At 33.5% G+C, this 17,666-nt stretch overlaps 1 pseudogene; it reads right to left on the bottom strand.

Annotated features, from left to right (window-relative positions):
- The window catches only part of LOC114024460, a 76,501-nt pseudogene that overhangs the window by 20,531 nt on the left and 38,304 nt on the right, over positions 1-17,666 (bottom strand).

A 17,666-nucleotide genomic window follows, 5' to 3' on the forward strand; every position in this document is an offset into this window, starting at 1 on the left:
GTCCTATGTTGGGCTTTTAAAGCTATTCATGTCCTGGCCCCTTCTTCCCTTTCCAGTCCTTTCACTCCCTTCCCTTTCCTCCCAAAAGTACTCTACAATTCAGTGACATTGATCTGGCTATTACTCACTAGACACTCTATCTCTTGATCCTGGGCAACATCGCTTGCTATTTACCATGCCTAGAACTTTCTCCCTCTTCACCCTGCTCCTAATTTCTGTAGCTCCCTTCAAATCTCTGCTAAATTCACACCTTTTGAAAGAAATATTTCCAATATCCCATAATTCCAATGCCTTTCCTTCATTAATAATCTCCAATGTATCTTATATATACCTTGTTTGCATATAGTTGTTGCATATATTATATTATAATTATATTATAATATTATATATATATTATATATAATATATATTATATGTTTTTTGCTTTTCTTTGCATCCCTAGTGCTTAGCTCATGCCTAGCACAGGGGTGGGGAACCTGTGGCCTCAAGGTCACATGTAGGATTTGTTCTGTAAAACTTGGACTCAGTCAAAAGACTGCACCCAAGGACCTAGAAGGCCACTCATAGCTTCAAGGCCACAGATTCCCCACTCCTGGCTTAGCACATAGTAGTTGTTTAATAAATGCATGTTAATTGAATGACTGAATTGACAAAATTTTAAATGTTATTTTTATGCAAAACTAGTACTAGTCTTTTAATTTATTTTAATTTATTATTTTTCTTTTCATATTTATTTTTTCTTTAAAAATTCAGAATGAATCAAAAGAATAAATATTAAGGTAGTAGCACAAAAAGCAAAGGCTAGAAGATAAACAAAATGGAGAATACAGGATGCTTTAGGTAAATTGAAGAGCCTCATTAATCACCTTGTTTCAAAAGAAATAAATCTAGAAAAAACAAAGTAGAACCCTCTCTTTTAATCTAGTTTCTCTTTCTCTAGTAATGCATTTGGCCCTGCATGGGTTATGGATAAGGAGTCCACCATTCACAGCAGATGAGTATTCAGCTAAGTAGAAGGACCTATCCCTACTGAGTCTTTAAAGGATTATAGTCCCCTTCCCTCCATTTTGTGATGTGGTTTTGCTGCAGAAAACTCTATCAAGCCTTTGTAATGATCCTCCCTGTAATGAATCCCTCCCCTTCCCCTATACATGTAGCTAGAAAGTAAAGATAGGCTAAGGATGAATATTTAGAATTTTATGTTATCTGAATTACCTGTCAAATTATAATTTAGCTAATATACTCACTAGATTTTACACATTAAGGACATTATATTTAGAATACTACAAAAACACAGTAAGTTTGCCCATTCCTGCTTAAGAAGTTCCTTGTGCCCCTTTGTACCCAGGCTTCACTCACTTGCATATATATATATATGTACATATATATATATATACATATACACACATATATACACAGACACATACACAAACATATACACATACACACACACAAATTTTACACACATGTATTTATGCATGTATACACATATATACACATATATTACACATATATATATAGATATACATTCCACACACACACATATATATACACATACACACACATATATAATTTCCAATTTCTGTTCCAATCAGGGTTAACTGGTGCCATATTACTTCCTCTCTTTCTCATTTTCCTTATATTCCCCAGAAGCAGTTTCCAGACCCATCTTTTTATATGCCCTCAGATGCCATCTTTTTATATGCCAAACAAACAGATTTAATGATGATTGTTGGAAAGTAGATGCTGTCTACCTGATATTTTCTCATGTTTCACTATCTTTGCCAATGAAGAGCTCTCTTCTTTTAGAGATTTCTTCTTTTTCTCTGTTGTACTCATCTGGTGGAAGTTGGTCTTTGAATTCTCCTATCTTTGTTTTTGTATCATGAATAATCTCTTTTGCAATACTGACAGATTCTACACGTTCTTCTTTTTTTTCCTCTCCTGTATTCTTCTCTGCATTCTTAACCATATTCTCAATCCCATATTTGCTTAACCCACTGGAAGACTGGATCACAATTTGTTTTTAACAGCCTGTATTTTTATCCTTTGCAGAAACATACAATTCCATTAGCATCAATGCCAAATGTGACTTAAATCTATGGAAATCCATGTGGGGCTGGTGAAATTCTAATCAAAGTAAATTGTCCAAAAAGCTTATTGTCTTCAGCCATTTCGTTCTCTCTCTGGCGCATTTTAATTTCTACTTGTATCTGGCATCACCAGCTGTAGAAAACACCTGGTTCTTCTTAGAATAATTGTGTTCCTATTGATTAGTTTGGTGAAGATACCTTCTTATGTCTCAATGCCCAGAGAAAGGGGAGTGACACCCAGAAGTACCACATCAGTGACATCAGCAGCTAACATGCCTCCTGGAATGGCAGCTCAAATAACAACAATCTCATTGGGATGGACAGCTTTACTAGGGGCCCCACCAAAGAGTTTCTGTACTGCCTGCTGAACCTTGGGTGTTTTGCATATACTAACAACTAAGATGACTTCTCCAATATTGTTCTTACTGACTTCAGCATCTTATGTGACCTTCTGACATGGGGCAATAGTCCTGATGAAATCAGTAATGATCCTCTCACACTGAGGTTGAGTTAACTTCATGTTCAAGTGCTTGGGCCCAGATGCATCCATAGTCAAATATGGTAAGTTGATGTCAGTCTGCACAGAAAAAGAAAACTCACAGTTGAACTTCTAAGAGGTCTCCCACAGGCACTGAAGAGCTATATTGTCTCTGGTCAGGTCAAGTCCTGTCTTTCTCTTGAACTCCTTCACAATATGCTAGACCAAGGAAAGCCTGGTCAAAATCTTCACCTCTTAAAAAAGTAACCCCAATGGTAGATTTCACCTCAAATATACCTTTCTGAATTTCCAGGATAGAAATATCAAAAGTTCCACCACCTAAGTCACATACAGCAATGCTTTTGTCTTCAGATTTGTCTACTCAATCTTATCCCTAGAGTTCCAGTGTTGCTGATTCCAGCCCAACAACAGGTAAGCTGCCAGAATCCTACGGCCTCCAACTGCCAGCATTGGAGGCCCCAGCACACAAAGCCAGTGACCAGGCCCTAGGCTCCCAACACAAGAAGCTTGGGTCAGTGGCTTCTGCTCTCCAGAAGGAGAGTCCAATCTCTTTAAAGTCCAGGAAATAAGCAAACACCATGAGCAAAAAGAAACATATGATAGATTCTTATTATGGGAACAGTAAAGATCAAGGCAAAAATTCTGAAAGGACAACATTGTCAACAAACCCACATCTGGAACCTCAAAAGGGAATATGAACTGGTCTGAAGCCCAAAAAGCCTTCTTAGAAGAACTCAAGAAGGATTTTAAAAGTCAAATGATAGAGGTAGAAGGAAAAATGGGAAAAGAAATGAGAGGTATGCAAGAGAGAGTCAATAGCTTGGAAAAGGAAGGACAAAAATTAACTGTAGAAAACAAGCCCTTAAAATACAATTGGACAACTGGAAAAAAAGTGCACTGAAGAAAATAACTCTCTAAAAATACAATTGGTCAACTGGTAAGAAAGTACACTGACAAAAACAAGTCTTTAAAAAATACAATTGGACAAATGGGGAAGGAGGTACAAAATCTAATAGCAGAAAACAATTTGTTACATTATTGCTACATTAACAAACTAAAAATTTATAATAAATTAAGAGTTTATTAATAAATAAACTAAGAAACATTCTATATACTGAGAAATATAAAAGGTCATAGAAAAAATATTAAGAGCTCATGTGATTTGAAATGGAGGTGAACTCTTCATACAGAAAGATCATAGATAGACTCCCTGGGTGCTTACTTGGTATTCCTGAAATATTAGAACACTTAGGGGAAGGTCTGCAACATAACGGATCATCTGTGAAAATATTAAAGGATGATAAAGATAAGAATAGCACAGAATGATAAGACTTATATGAGTTGCAATCATCATCATCAGTGAAGGTAGAGTACCTATGCTAAGGAGATCATAGGTCCTCCATCAGATCACAGCAAACATCTTTCTCATTAGATTATTTTGTCACCTTTCCTAATAGCAAGCCATAAAAGTATGATGAAATGTGACAACATCAATACATTTTGACTTAAATTCAAGTGGGCTTGCATGTTCTGATGTATGCATGTTATTTTTAGTATATATTTGTATATATCCATCATTTCATTGTGGCAAAACACCCCGAAACAGTAGATACTGTAATTTACCTATGATGTTTGGTTTATAGCCTTTATGATTCTCTTCATACTATTTTAAGGGTATATTTGATATTTAGGATTTTTGCAAATACAAATTCCATTCTTTTTTTGTATATGTAAACAAATTTAAATTGCTTATTAGAAATATATGCATATACTTGTGCATAGATAGGTAGATAAACAGACAGATAGACACATACATTTGTAATTTCCTGGTAACTCTTAGATGCCAGAGCCCCTCCCCTTTATATATGAAACACCAAGCAAAAAGTCATAAGCAAAATTAATCTGTTTACTGTATCTATAGCAGGTATTAAGAGTATGGAGGTTAGGAGTTAAAATCAGAAATTCTGACCAGGAATAAACAATGGCATCTTTGCACTTTGTTTTGCCATGAGACCTACTAAGAAATATGGTCAGTTGTGGGACAGATGAACCCCTCGGCTCTGGGAAAGTTTCTCAATTCTAATTAAGGCCATGAAGAACCCTATCTCTAGGATAAGACACACAGTATATCAACTAACGTGTGAATCAGACTTTTCTTGATCCTTCATCTTCTCAGCCAATTATAGTGCTCAAAAGCCCCAAATCTTAGATCAGATAACATTTTGTTTCCCAACCAATCATTGCCCCAGAACAAGGGTCCTTACACTTTTTTTGTTGTTGTTGCTCATCCCTAGTCTCATTCTGATAAAATCCCGTAGGCTTCTTCTCAGAATATTTTAAAATGTGTAAAATAAAATAAAAAAGGAAATTAATCATACTAAAATAAAAGTGTAATTTGTTTCTCATTCAACATCCCAACTCCCCTAAAATCTATCCACAAACACTTAATGGTCGATGGACCACAACTTAAGAGCTCTACCCTGGAATCAAGAGAAATCAAGAAACTGATACAGAAAATTAACATGTTAAGATGAGAATTGCATATAAAATTGTGTAAAAAGGAAAACTGCAAAGACATTCATTTTGTTTTATTTTTTTTCTTTCTGTTCTCCCATTTCCAAAGACCTCTGACATCCCCCATTTTTAGCTCACGAGAAGTGGGGGTCAGCTCTAAAAGAGATAATTCAGTAAATCTTATATAAATCCCCAAGTTTCATTCCCCTCCCCTGAGCCCCAGATTCTCTCTTTCCTTTCCTGTTATGGAAGCATACATTTGGAGAGACATTGATTTGCCAATGAAAGAATTAAAATGAGTAAGAAAACTGATTAATTTCCCATTATATACAAAGAAATATCCCATGTACTCAAAAAATAGCACTGTCATTCATTCAAAAATATTTATTATCTACTATAGAGAAAGCATTGTTTTGATCACTAAAGAAATTGTAAAATTTATGTGTATGTATTTATATTTTATATATTATATATATGTATATATACACACATACACATCATATATACCTCTGTATATGTGTGTGTGTTTGTAGACATGCACATATATTCATTTTTGGTTAAGAATCTTATAAATTAAAATAAGGCTTTAATCAGGCTACTTTACTCAGCTACAGGCCTTGACTCCACTCAGCAGGCAGCTGATGTTCCAATTTATATATCATTAAAAAACCTCTCAATGTATTCTGCTCTTGCCTTTGCATCAGGCAGCAATTTCAATTCTCTAATAGGCTTTCATTTAAAACACCTTAGGCTGTTCAAGAAAGGCAATAAATTAAACAAATTGACAGCTTTACATCCTCATTCCATCTTTTTAAATTTAAAATAGAGTGGCTTTATAAGGAACCTTCTTTCTGTCTCACTTGGAAATGGTGAACTTAGTGATAGTTTTAGATGGGTACATTTGTCAATATTTCTGGGTCTTTAGGTCAATATAAGTTACCTATATTACACTGTTTTATCCTGATGTTCTACAACTTAACATATGTAATAAATTTACATGTTAATTATCATCCTGCTCTAATATTATATTTTATTTATTTTTGTTTTCTTTGTTTTCTTTTACAATTTTAAACATTCACTTTTAGAACATCTGAAAACTAATCAATATTTCTTAATCATTTATCAATTGGGAAATGGCTCTTATTTTTACAAATTTGACTCAGTTCTCCACATGTTTGAGAAATGAGGCTTTTATCAGAGAAACTTGATTCCAATTTTTTTTCACTGTTACTATTGCTAAGTGTATTTCCCTCCATCCTATCCCCTCCATTTATTCTCTTTCTCCCTTTGCCCTGTCCCTCCTCAAAAGTATTTTACTTCTGACTATCTCCTTCCCCAATCTGCTCTTTTTTCTATCACCACCCCCCTTTTCTTATTTCCTTCCCCTCCTACTTTCCTGTAGGTTAAGATAGATTTCTATATCCAATTGAGTATGTATGTCATTCTCTCCTTGAGCCAATTCTGAGGACAGTTAAGTATCACTCACTCCCCTTTAGATCTCACTCTTCCCCTCCACTGCAAAAGCTTTTTCTTGTCTCTTTTAAGAGAAATAATTTACCCCATTCTACCTCTCATCTTCTCTTATTCCCAGTACATTCCTCTTTCACCATTTCATTTTATTTTTTAGATATCATCCCTGTGCCCTCTGTCTATATATTTCTTCTAACTACCTTAAAAATGAAAATGCTCTTATGAGTTACAAATATCATCTTCCCACAAAGGAATGTAAACAGTTTAAAATTATTAAGTCCCTTATGATTTACCTTTCCTATTTACTTTTTTTATGCTTCTCTTGAGTTTTGTATCTAAAAGTCAAATTTTCTATTCAGCCCTGGTCTTTTCATTAAGACTTCTTGAAAGTCATTTTTCTCATTGAATATCCATTTTTTTACCTGAAGGATTATACTCAGCTTTTCTGGGTAGGTGATTCTTGTTTGTAATCTTACCTCCTTTGCCCTCCAGAATACCATATCCCAAACCTTTGGATCCTTTCATGTAGAAGACGCTAAATTTTGTGTTATCCTGACTGTGGTTCCATGATACTTGAATTGTTTCTTTCTGGCTGCTTGCAATATTTTCTACTTGACCTGGGAACTCTGGAATTTGGGTATAATATTTCTGGCAATTTTCATTTTGGAATCATTTTCAGGAAGTAATCAATGGATTCTTTGCATTTCTATTTAACCCTCTAGTTCTAGAATATCAGGGCAGTTTTCCTTGATAATTTCTTGAAAGGTCATATCCAGGCTCTTTTTTTTTATCATGACTTTCAGGTAGTCCAGTAATTTTAAAAATTGTCTTCCTGGACCTATTTTCCAGGTCAGTTGTTTTTTCAGTGAGATATTTCACGTTGTTTTCTGTTTTTATATTCTTTTGGTTTCGTTTTATTGTTTCTTGATTTCTAATAAACTCATTAGCTTCCATTTGCTCCATTCTAATTTTTAAGGAATTATTTTCCTTAGTGAGCTTTTGAACCTCCTTTTCCATTTGGCCAATTTGGCTTTTAAAGGCACTCTTCTCCTCATTGGGTTTTTAGACCTCTTTTACTATTTGGTCTACTCTGTTTTTTTAAAATGTTATTTACTTCAGTATTGTGTGTGTGTGTGTGTATGTGTGTGTGTGTGTGTGTGTGTGTGTGTCCTTTACCAAACTGTTGGCTTATTTTTCATGATATTCTTGCATCATTCTCATTTCTCTTCCCAATTTTTCCTCTACCTCTCTTATTTGCTTTTCAAAATCCTTTTTGAGCTCTTTCCTGGCCCGAGATCAGTTTATATTTTTTCTTGGAGGCTTTTGATGTAACATCTTTGACTTTGCTATCTTCTCCTAAGTGTATGTTTTGACCTTTCTTGTCACTATAGTAATTTTCAGTAGTTGAAGTTTTTCTTTTGTTTGTTCATTTCCCAGCCTATTAATTGATTTTTAACTCTTTATTAAAGTAGGGATCTGGTTCCAGGAGGAAGCATGCACTGTCTGAAACTTCATAGGTTTTTTGCAGCTGTTTTCGGAGATATTTCCAGGGACCTGTAAGTTTTCAGTTCTTCTAAGGTGGTGTGATCCAAGGAGAGGTGTTTACTACTCTGCTGGCCTATATGCTGATCTGTGAGCACCCACAAGCATTCTTTTCTGCCCTAGAACCCTGAGGAGAGTCCCTGCTCCACTGTTGCTGCAAGCTCTGCTATGCTATGCTGGCCCTGGGACTGGCACCCAATACTGTGACCTTAATCTGAGTAATGACAAAACAACAGAGTCCTGCCTCAGTGCTAGAAAAGGACCCCCGGAATCTCCTTCTGACCAGTTGTTTAACCCCTTACCATCTGTGGGCTGAAAGCTTCTGAAGCAGACAATGCCACTGTCATTGCTGATTAAGTGGCTTCCAAGGCCTGCTCCTGATTTGCTGGGGCTGGGGCTGCACTGAACTCTGTTCCACTTTCACTTGAATGTGACAGAACTTTCCTGCAGATCTTCTAAATTGTCTTTGGAGTCTGTGGGCTAAGAAGTCTGGAAACTATCACTTCTGCCAATGATTCAGTCAGCCCAAGGCCTGCTCTGGGTTTGCTGGGGCCTGGTTTGTGCTGGTGTGGCCTGCTGGACTGAGCTTTTCTCTCACCCTGGTGCAACAAATGTTTCCTATTGATCTTCCAAGTTGTATTGGGGTGGAAATTTGTTTCACTCCTTCTTTTTGTGGATTCTGCTGCTCTAGAATTTGTTTAGAGTTTTTTTTTTGGAGGAGTTTCAGGGAGAGCTTAGGCAATTCCATGCTTTTAATCTGCCATCTTGACTCTGACTCTCTAACATTATATCTTATTATGGGTACTCACATGGGCAACACTGATAACAACCCTTGTATTTTTGGGGAGATGCTTTTATAGTCTGGGTAGCTAAAGATAAATATTGTGTGGTTGATAGTCAGTTCATTAGGGACCTTTCTGCATGTCACTAGTCAGGCATCCACTACATTTTTGTACTCATACTTAGGGCATATTCAGTTTGCTTAGCACTATCATAGTAAGCTCATTCATAGATAGACTTCAAGGAGGCAAACTCCCCTACATGGCACAATAAGGAACTAGAATAAGATTTTATTGGGAGTTTGAGTCATTTATTTCATTTAAATATATTAAAGCTTTGTGATTCAATTTTATATTGGATTCATGAAGTAACTTTGACCTTCACTCAAAATTCTCAGTGACTGAAAGTAAAAAAAAAAAATGTACTGAGGTCACACAGATAATAATTTGCAGAATTGGGATTTAAATTCAGGTCTCATGCTTCTGAGTTGAGTACTCATTCATGCTACCAAGTACCATAATATCTCATATTTGGAATTGGACTATTCAATAGAAGCTGGGGTTTGCTCACTCCAGATTGTCTACCTTAGAATAAAATCTTCAAATTCCTTTATATCTGTGGTACATACATTTGGTGTCCAGAAGTAACCCAATTGCATGGTATTGAGTTATGTAACCATACAGATTCACTTCTTAAACTAAGTCAAAGTAAGGACTCAGGTTGGTGGTGAAGTGAGGGTGTCCTCTCAGCTTGTACCTTTCTTGTTCACATGAATACATCCAGATGGTTTATATATTATTCAACTAACCCTGTAGCTAGAACAACTCAGTGTAAGGTTTTATCTATTTTCCTTGAAATCCCAAACCTAACATAACAAAGGAAAGATGTCAGATGCTATGAATTATGAGTGAGTTGATAATGACATTATACATTTGCATGTAAGTTGGAAGGAGAAGACAAAAGAAAGAAAACCTTGATGGCCAGAGAGGGTGCATCAATTAAAATCACATACTTGACCGCTGTAGTCATATAACAATATTTACTGTTAGAATAGTTAGTTAGACACATGCTAGCCATTGGCTTTGAATATACAGAAGTAAAGGGCCTCAAATTTTCTGAGGATGCCAGCCCAGCAGCCATAATGGGCTGCTGCTGAAAAGTTGAAGCTACCTCTTTGTCTTATATACTCCATTTGGTCTTTTATTCTACCTTAACACATCCTCAATTAGGTAAATCAACCAGCCTTGGATATGCCAGGTAACTTTCAATATTTTACTATTTCTATTAGTCACTTAAGATGCTTTTGATTTAATTTTTTTAAGTCAAGCTTCAAATTGAAGGTTGGAATTTTTCTTACAAGAAGTGAAGAAAATTAGTGTTTTTATATATACATACATATATATATACATATACACACATACACACATTATATATCTATACATTATCTATCTATCTATCTATCTATCTATCTATCTATCTATCTACCTATCTATCTATCTATCTGTATCTGTTGTTGATGTGTGTGGAAGGCCCATTCAGTAATTCATTAAATTGTTCAAAGAGAGATAACATTTTTTTAAAAGCAAAATTAGTAATAAAATAAATTCTACTACTTTATCCATAACAAATAGTGTCATACTTACCCATTGAACCTTATAGCATCAGAAGTTAAAGGGACCTGAGGGACAATTTAGGAGTCAACTAAGAATGTTATTTATAAGATAAAAATAGAAGTCATCTATTATTACAGAGAGACAAAAATGAGACTCAGAAAGACAAAATTATTGAATAAGACTAAACAACTTGTTCAAAGTAGAGCTGTTATACTAGAACCCATATCTCCTAAATCCAAAACCAATCTCTTCTGTGATAAACTGCTACTTCATTTCCTCACCCTTTGATATATAGGTATAATAATTATACTTAAATGGATGGATGGAGACCCATCACTGTAGGTACTCATTTCTCTAATAGGAATCACAACCCAACCATATTTTTTCATGCTAGCTTACAATATAGTTCTTAATTTTCAAAGCTCCTTCATGATATCCGTGCAAAATATGAAATGAAAATATTATACCTATCTTCAAAAATGGAAACTGAGGCTCAGTGAGGTGAAGTGACTTGCCCAAGGACACAAAATCAGTCAACGGAGTGATGGGATTTTCACCAGTCTCCTTAGCCTGAGCCCATCACTACCAGTGTCAGCTCATTGTCATATAGAATAGATAGAATATTGGAGTTGGAGTCAGGAAAATCTGAGTTTAGTTCCATGTTCAGATATTTGGTATTTGTGTTACTCTTCGGAAGTCATTTCACCTCTATCTGCCTCAATTTTCTCATCTGTAAAATGAGGATGATAACAAGATTGAGTTATAAGGTTATGGTGGCATAGATACATAAATAGTATTTATTAAGTGATTATTATGTGTTAAGTACAGAAAATACAAACAAAAGTAAAAAGGGAGTTGATGCACCAAAGGAGTTTATATTCTGATATGGGAAATACATAAAGAGGACCTGAAAAACATGGTGAAGGGGATAACGAAGGAAAAGATGGTGAAGTTCTCTGGGCAATTATGGACTGAGCTTGGTTTAAAGTGAGCATGGCTGTTGTAAGTACTTCCTCAAATGGAGGTTCCAGGGTAGAACTCATCAATCTGGGGAACAGGCCAAGAGGTAGAAGTTCTTCTAGTGAAAGAAAACCTCTGTGACAGAGGTGGAAAAGTAGCAACCTGAGACTATATGTACAGCATTATGAAAATTTCAAAGCCATATATTATGATGACCTCTGTTCATTCATTCTTTCACTTCATAATACTTGTACTCAGTTCAGTGCAACTTTCTTTGTAAATAGAGCCCCACATCCCTGGATTTGTGCATGGTTATTCTGTATTATGAATATAAAGATTGCCATATCAAAAAAAAAGTTGTTAACATGAACGATAGAAGCAGGTAGGTGTCATAGATAGAGCACTAGACTAGGAGTCAGAAGATATGAGTTCAAACTGCACCTCAGACATTTACTAGTTAGATGACCATGAACAAATAGTTTAACCTGTCTGCCTTCCTTTCCTCATTTTTACAATAGAGACAATAATAGCACTTCATTCCCAGGTTTTACATTGTAAGGATCAAATAATTTGTAAAACACATGGCAAATGATAAAATACTATACAAGTGGTAGTTATTCTTATTTTTATTATATTGATAGTTTCATTTTTATCTTCAATTTTTAGAAGTCTTCATAGATAAAAACAAATTTACATTGTGTTTCTACATTTAGCGATTTTGATTTGTACGTCTGAAAGTATGCTTTATAAACTCACATAACATCAAAAAAGACACTGCCTGGATTTTAAGAGATGGAGAATCAATGAATGTTAATTATACCATGTACAAAATATGAGGTCAAAAACACAAAATACAAACCCAGTAATAAAGAGGTGATACTGTATTCAAAGACAGGTTATTATTTAGTTTGAGTAAAGATACAAAACAAACGAACAAACAAACTCCAAAGAAATATTGATTTTCTGGTATATCAAGTTAGGTAAGACTCCACCTAGCCAGTCACTAGAATATAGATTAAATACTATCTACCTCATCACAAAGAAAGAAGAAGAAAAAAAGCATTTAGAAAGTGCCTAAATGAAATCCAGTGCTTTTTTTTTTTAAGGCAATTGGGGTTAAGTGACTTACCCAGGGTCGCACAGCTAGTAAGAGTCAAGTGTTTGGTCTGAGGCCAGATTTGAACTCAGGTCCTCCTGACTTCAGGTCCATTGCTCTATCCACTGCGCCACCTAGTTGCCCCACTCCAGTGCTTTTTTAAAGAGAGTAACCAACCATGCAGTTACACAATCATTTTTTAAAAATGATTAATAGAAGATTCACTTGTAGGAAGATACAGTAAAAACAACAACAACAACAAAAACTGTAGTGTCAATTGAAGTGTCAAATTTAGTAACACTGACATAGCATTCTGCTGATGAAGTCTTCTATAGCCTGACATACCAAAAAAAAAAAGTCCTTTTGATTTAGAAGTTAGAAATATACTATTATAAGTGAAATAAAAAGGGTTACAAATAAATAAGAAAAACATAATATGAAGGAAAAATTTATTTCACTTACTTGATAATATGTCACTAACTTAACTAATATTTTTTTTATAAAAAGGAAAGAGAATATCAGCATTGGATCTTTTAAAATATATTTTATTTATTTTGTTAAATATTAAATAAATAATTATTAAATAATTATAAATTATATATAAATTATAAATAAATAATTAAATAAATATTAAATATTAAATAAATACAAAGCATTTTTAACAATATTTTAAAAAAATTTTTGAGTTCCAAATTCTTTGTCTCCCTAAAGGCAATCAATTTGATATCAGTTATACACATGAAGTCATCCAATACCTATTTCCATATTAACTATGTTGCAAAAGAAAACATAGACAATAAAATAAAACAATAATAAAGTAAAAAAAAATAGTTTGTCTCAACCATAGTCAGAGGTCATCAGTTCTCTCTCTGAAATTGGATAGCATTTTTCATAATAGGTCTTTTGGAATTGTTTTTGAACACAATATCTGTCTTGGAATAGTCTTGAGTAGATATAGATAGACAAATAGATAGACAGATAAAGATATAACCTCAGGTTGCCCACGAGTAATTATTTCTCCAGTTCTCCCAGTATACCATCATAACATTTGTAAATAGTTTCAGTTTTGTTTCCTCATTGCCTATTTTTATTCTTTCAATTTCTTTTTTTCTGCCTAATTGCTTTAGCTAACATTTTTAGTTCAATATTAAATAGTAGTGCTAATAATGGACATCTTTCCTTCACCCTTAATATTATTGGGAAGGCTTTAAGTTTATGCCTGTTACAGATAATGTTTTCTCTTAGATTTAGATAGATACTGCTTATCATTTTAAGAAAGTCTCCATTGATTCCTATGATTCCTATCTTTTTTAATATGAATGGGTATTGCATTTTGGCAAAAAATTTTCCCTCATCTTTTAATACAATTATATGATTTTTGTTATTGAGATTGTCAATTTGTGGTGATAGTTTTCCTAAATTGAACCAGCCCTGCCTTCCTGGTATAAATCCTACATAATCATAGTGTATCATCTTTGTTAAATATTTCTATAACCCCTTGCAAATATTTTATTTAAAAAAAAATTGCAACACTATTCATTAAGGGAATTGGTCTATACTTTTCTTTCTCTGTTTTTGTTCTCCCTGGTTTAGGCATTAAAACCATATTTGCGTTGTAAAAGGAGTTTGGTAGAACTCTTTCTCTATTTATTTTTTTCAAATAGTTTAAATAGTATTGGAATTAATTGTTTCTTAAATGTTTGGTAAATTCATGTAGTCTTGGGAATTTTTTTCTTAGGGAGCTCGTTGATACTTTTTTCATTTATTTTTTCTAAGATACAATTTTTTTATGTATTCCATTTCCTCTTCTGTTCATCTGGGCAGTTTACATTTTTTCACAAGTATTCATACATTTCACTTAGATTGTTAGATTTACTGGCATATACTTGGACAAAATGACTGCTAATAATAGCTTTAATTACATTTTCACTCATGATACATTCACCATTTTAATTTCTGGGTAATTTGGTTTTCTTCTGTCTTTTTTAATGAAATTAAGAAATGGTTTACTGATTTTATTTTTTAAAATAAAACCAGCTCCTCATTCTATTTATTAGTTCAATTTTTTTTAACTTTTAGGTTTTTTTTAATACTGTCCTTGATTTTCAGAATTTCTATTCTGTGTTGAATTGGGGATTTTTGAATTTGTTCCTTTTCTTGTATTTTTTTAAAGTCATGATCTGCATGCTCTTTCTCACTTTTATTGTTGTACACATTTAGAGATCTGTTTTCCCCTAAATTCTGCTTTTGCTACATCCCACAAATTTTGTAATGTTGGCTCAGTGTTGTCATTCTCTTTAATGAAACTACTGATTATTTCTATAATTTGTTCTTTAACTCACTCTTTCTTTAGAATTAGGTTATTTAGTTTCAAACTATTTTTAGTCTATGCTTCCACAGCCCTTTATTAAATGTAATTTTTATTGCAATATGGTCTGAAAATGGTGTATTTAATATTTCTGTTTTTCTGCACTTGGTTGTGAGGTTTTAGATTTTAATGCATGGTCAATTTTTGTGAAGGTGTCTTGTACTGCTGAGAAAAAGGTATACTCCTTTCTATTCTCATTCAATTTTCTCTAGAGGTCTATCATATCTAACTTTTCTCAAATTTGTCTTATATATCTTATTTATTTTATAATTCAATTTATCTAGCTTTGAGCAGAATGTTGAGGTTACCAACTAATATAGTTTTACTATTCCCTCCTTTAATTGATTTAACTTTAAAAAAAGAATTGAAATTATTTTCCATTTATTGCATACTGTATATGTTTAGCACTGATATTACTTTATTATCGATGGTTACTTTAGGAAGGTATAGTTTCTCTGGTTATCCATTTTAATTAGGCCTACTTTTGCTTTGTCTGAGATAATGATTGTTACCACTGCCCTTTTTACTTCAGTAAATAATAGTTTCTGCTCTGGCATCTTATTTTAACTGTGTCTCTCTATTTTAAGTATTTTTCTTGTAAATGTATTGTTGGATTCTGGTTTTAATCTATTCTGCTATCTGCTTCTGTTTTGTCAGTGAGTTTCATTCACAGTCATAATTATAGTTACTATTCCTTCCATCCAATTTCCTTCCTTTTATCTTCTCTTTTTTTATTCTGTCCTTCCTCTAAAGTCTACTTTGCTTCTGACCTCTACCTTCTTTTAAATCTGCCCTCCCTTTTATCACCACTCCTCACCCTTTCCTTCCAATTTCCCTATTGGGTAAGATATCTTTCTATTACCAATTGAGTACATATATATATTTTTCTCTTTGATCCAGTTCAGATGTGAATGAGGTTGTAGAGCACCCCACCCTCCCCGTTTTGCCCTCAGCTGCAAAGGTCTTCCTTGTCTGCCTCTTTTATGTGAGATAATTTAAACATTCTTCCTTTCCCTTCCTCCTTATCCCAGGACAGTCCTCTTTCTCACCTATCATCTTTTTTTTTTAACCTGATCCCAAAATAATCAATTTGGGTTCATTATCTCTATGTAAAATTCTTCTCAATGCTCTAAGATAATAAAGATCTTAGAAGTTACATATATTTTCTTCCCATGCAGAAAGGTAAACAGTTGAACATTTTTGAGCTTCTGGTGACTTCTCTGTCATGTTTACCTTTTTATGTTCCTCTTGACCCTTACATCAGAAAGTCAAATTTTTTACTGAGCTCTGTTTTATCAGAAATGCATGAAAGTTCTCTGTTTCAATAGATATCAAAATTTTCTCTTGAATGATTATACTCAGTTTTGCTGTGGAGGTTATTCTTGTTTGAAATCCCAGTTTTTTTCTCTTTCAAAATATCATATTTCAAGCCCTCTTTTCCTTTAATGTGGGACCTGCAAAATTAGATATGATCCTGAAATAGCTCTTCAGTATTTGAATACTTTCTTTCTGTCTGTTTTAACTATTTTCTCTTTGGCCTAGGATCTCTGAAAATTGGCTATAATATTCCTGGGAGTTTTCATTTTTGGATCTTTTTTGAATAATGGACAGTGAATTCTTTCAATTTCTATTTTAATCCTTTGGTTATAGAATATTGGGGCAGTTTTATTTAATACTTTCTTGAAATATGATGTCTTGCTAATACAGAAATGTTTTATATGATTACACACCTGTAACCTATATCAGACTGGTTATTGTCTCAGGGAGTGGAGAGAGGACTAGGGAGAAATAGAATTTGGAACTAAAAACATAAAAAATGTTAAAAATTGTTTTTATGTGTAATTGGGGAAAAATAACATATTATTTAAAAATATCTAAAGTTAAAAAAAAGAAGAAATATGGTGTCTTGGCTCTTTCTTTGATCATGACTTTAAGACAGTCCAATAACTTTTAAATTATCTCTGCTTGATCTATTTTTACTTTAGTTTTTTTTTTTTTCTGGTGAGATATTTCACTTTTTTCCTGTTATTCATTCTTTTGATTTTGTTTTATTCTTGTGTGATTTCTCATGTAGTCAGCTTCCAGTTTCACAATTCTTATTTGTAAAGATTTTTTTTTTTTGGTGAGATTTGTGCTCCTTTTTCCATTTACCCAGGTGTGCTTTTTAAGGAGTTATTTTCATCAGAGAATTTTTATTTCTCTTTTTCTATTTGTCCAATTCTTTTTAAAAATTCTTTTGATTATTTATTTATTTAGTGCTTTATTTTTCCCTGGTCACATGTAAAAACAATTTTTAATGTTCATTTTTAAAACTTTTAGTATCAGGAGGTGGAGCCGAGATGGTAGAGTAAAAACAGGGACTCTACTGAGCTTTCCCCCAAACCCCTACAGATACTGTTAAAAAAAATACCTCTATACAATACACATTAATGCACATACACAAAAATTGACCATGTGCTAGGGCATAAAAACCTCACAATCCAATGCAGAAAGGCAGAAATATTAAATGTATCCTTTTCAGATCATGATACAATAAAAATTATATGTAATAAAGGGCCATGGAAAGATAGACGAAAGGTAATTGGAAACTAAATAATCCAAGCCTAAAAAATGATTGGGTCAAACAACAAATCACAGAAATAATCAATAACTTCATTCAAGAAAATGACAATAATGAGACAACATACCAAAACTTATGGGATGCAGCAAAAGTAGTTATTAGGGAAAGTTT

The sequence above is a fragment of the Vombatus ursinus genome, unplaced genomic scaffold (genome assembly GCF_900497805.2).
Source record: "Vombatus ursinus unplaced genomic scaffold, bare-nosed wombat genome assembly UNPS02014821.1, whole genome shotgun sequence".
NCBI classification, from domain to species: domain Eukaryota; kingdom Metazoa; phylum Chordata; class Mammalia; order Diprotodontia; family Vombatidae; genus Vombatus; species Vombatus ursinus.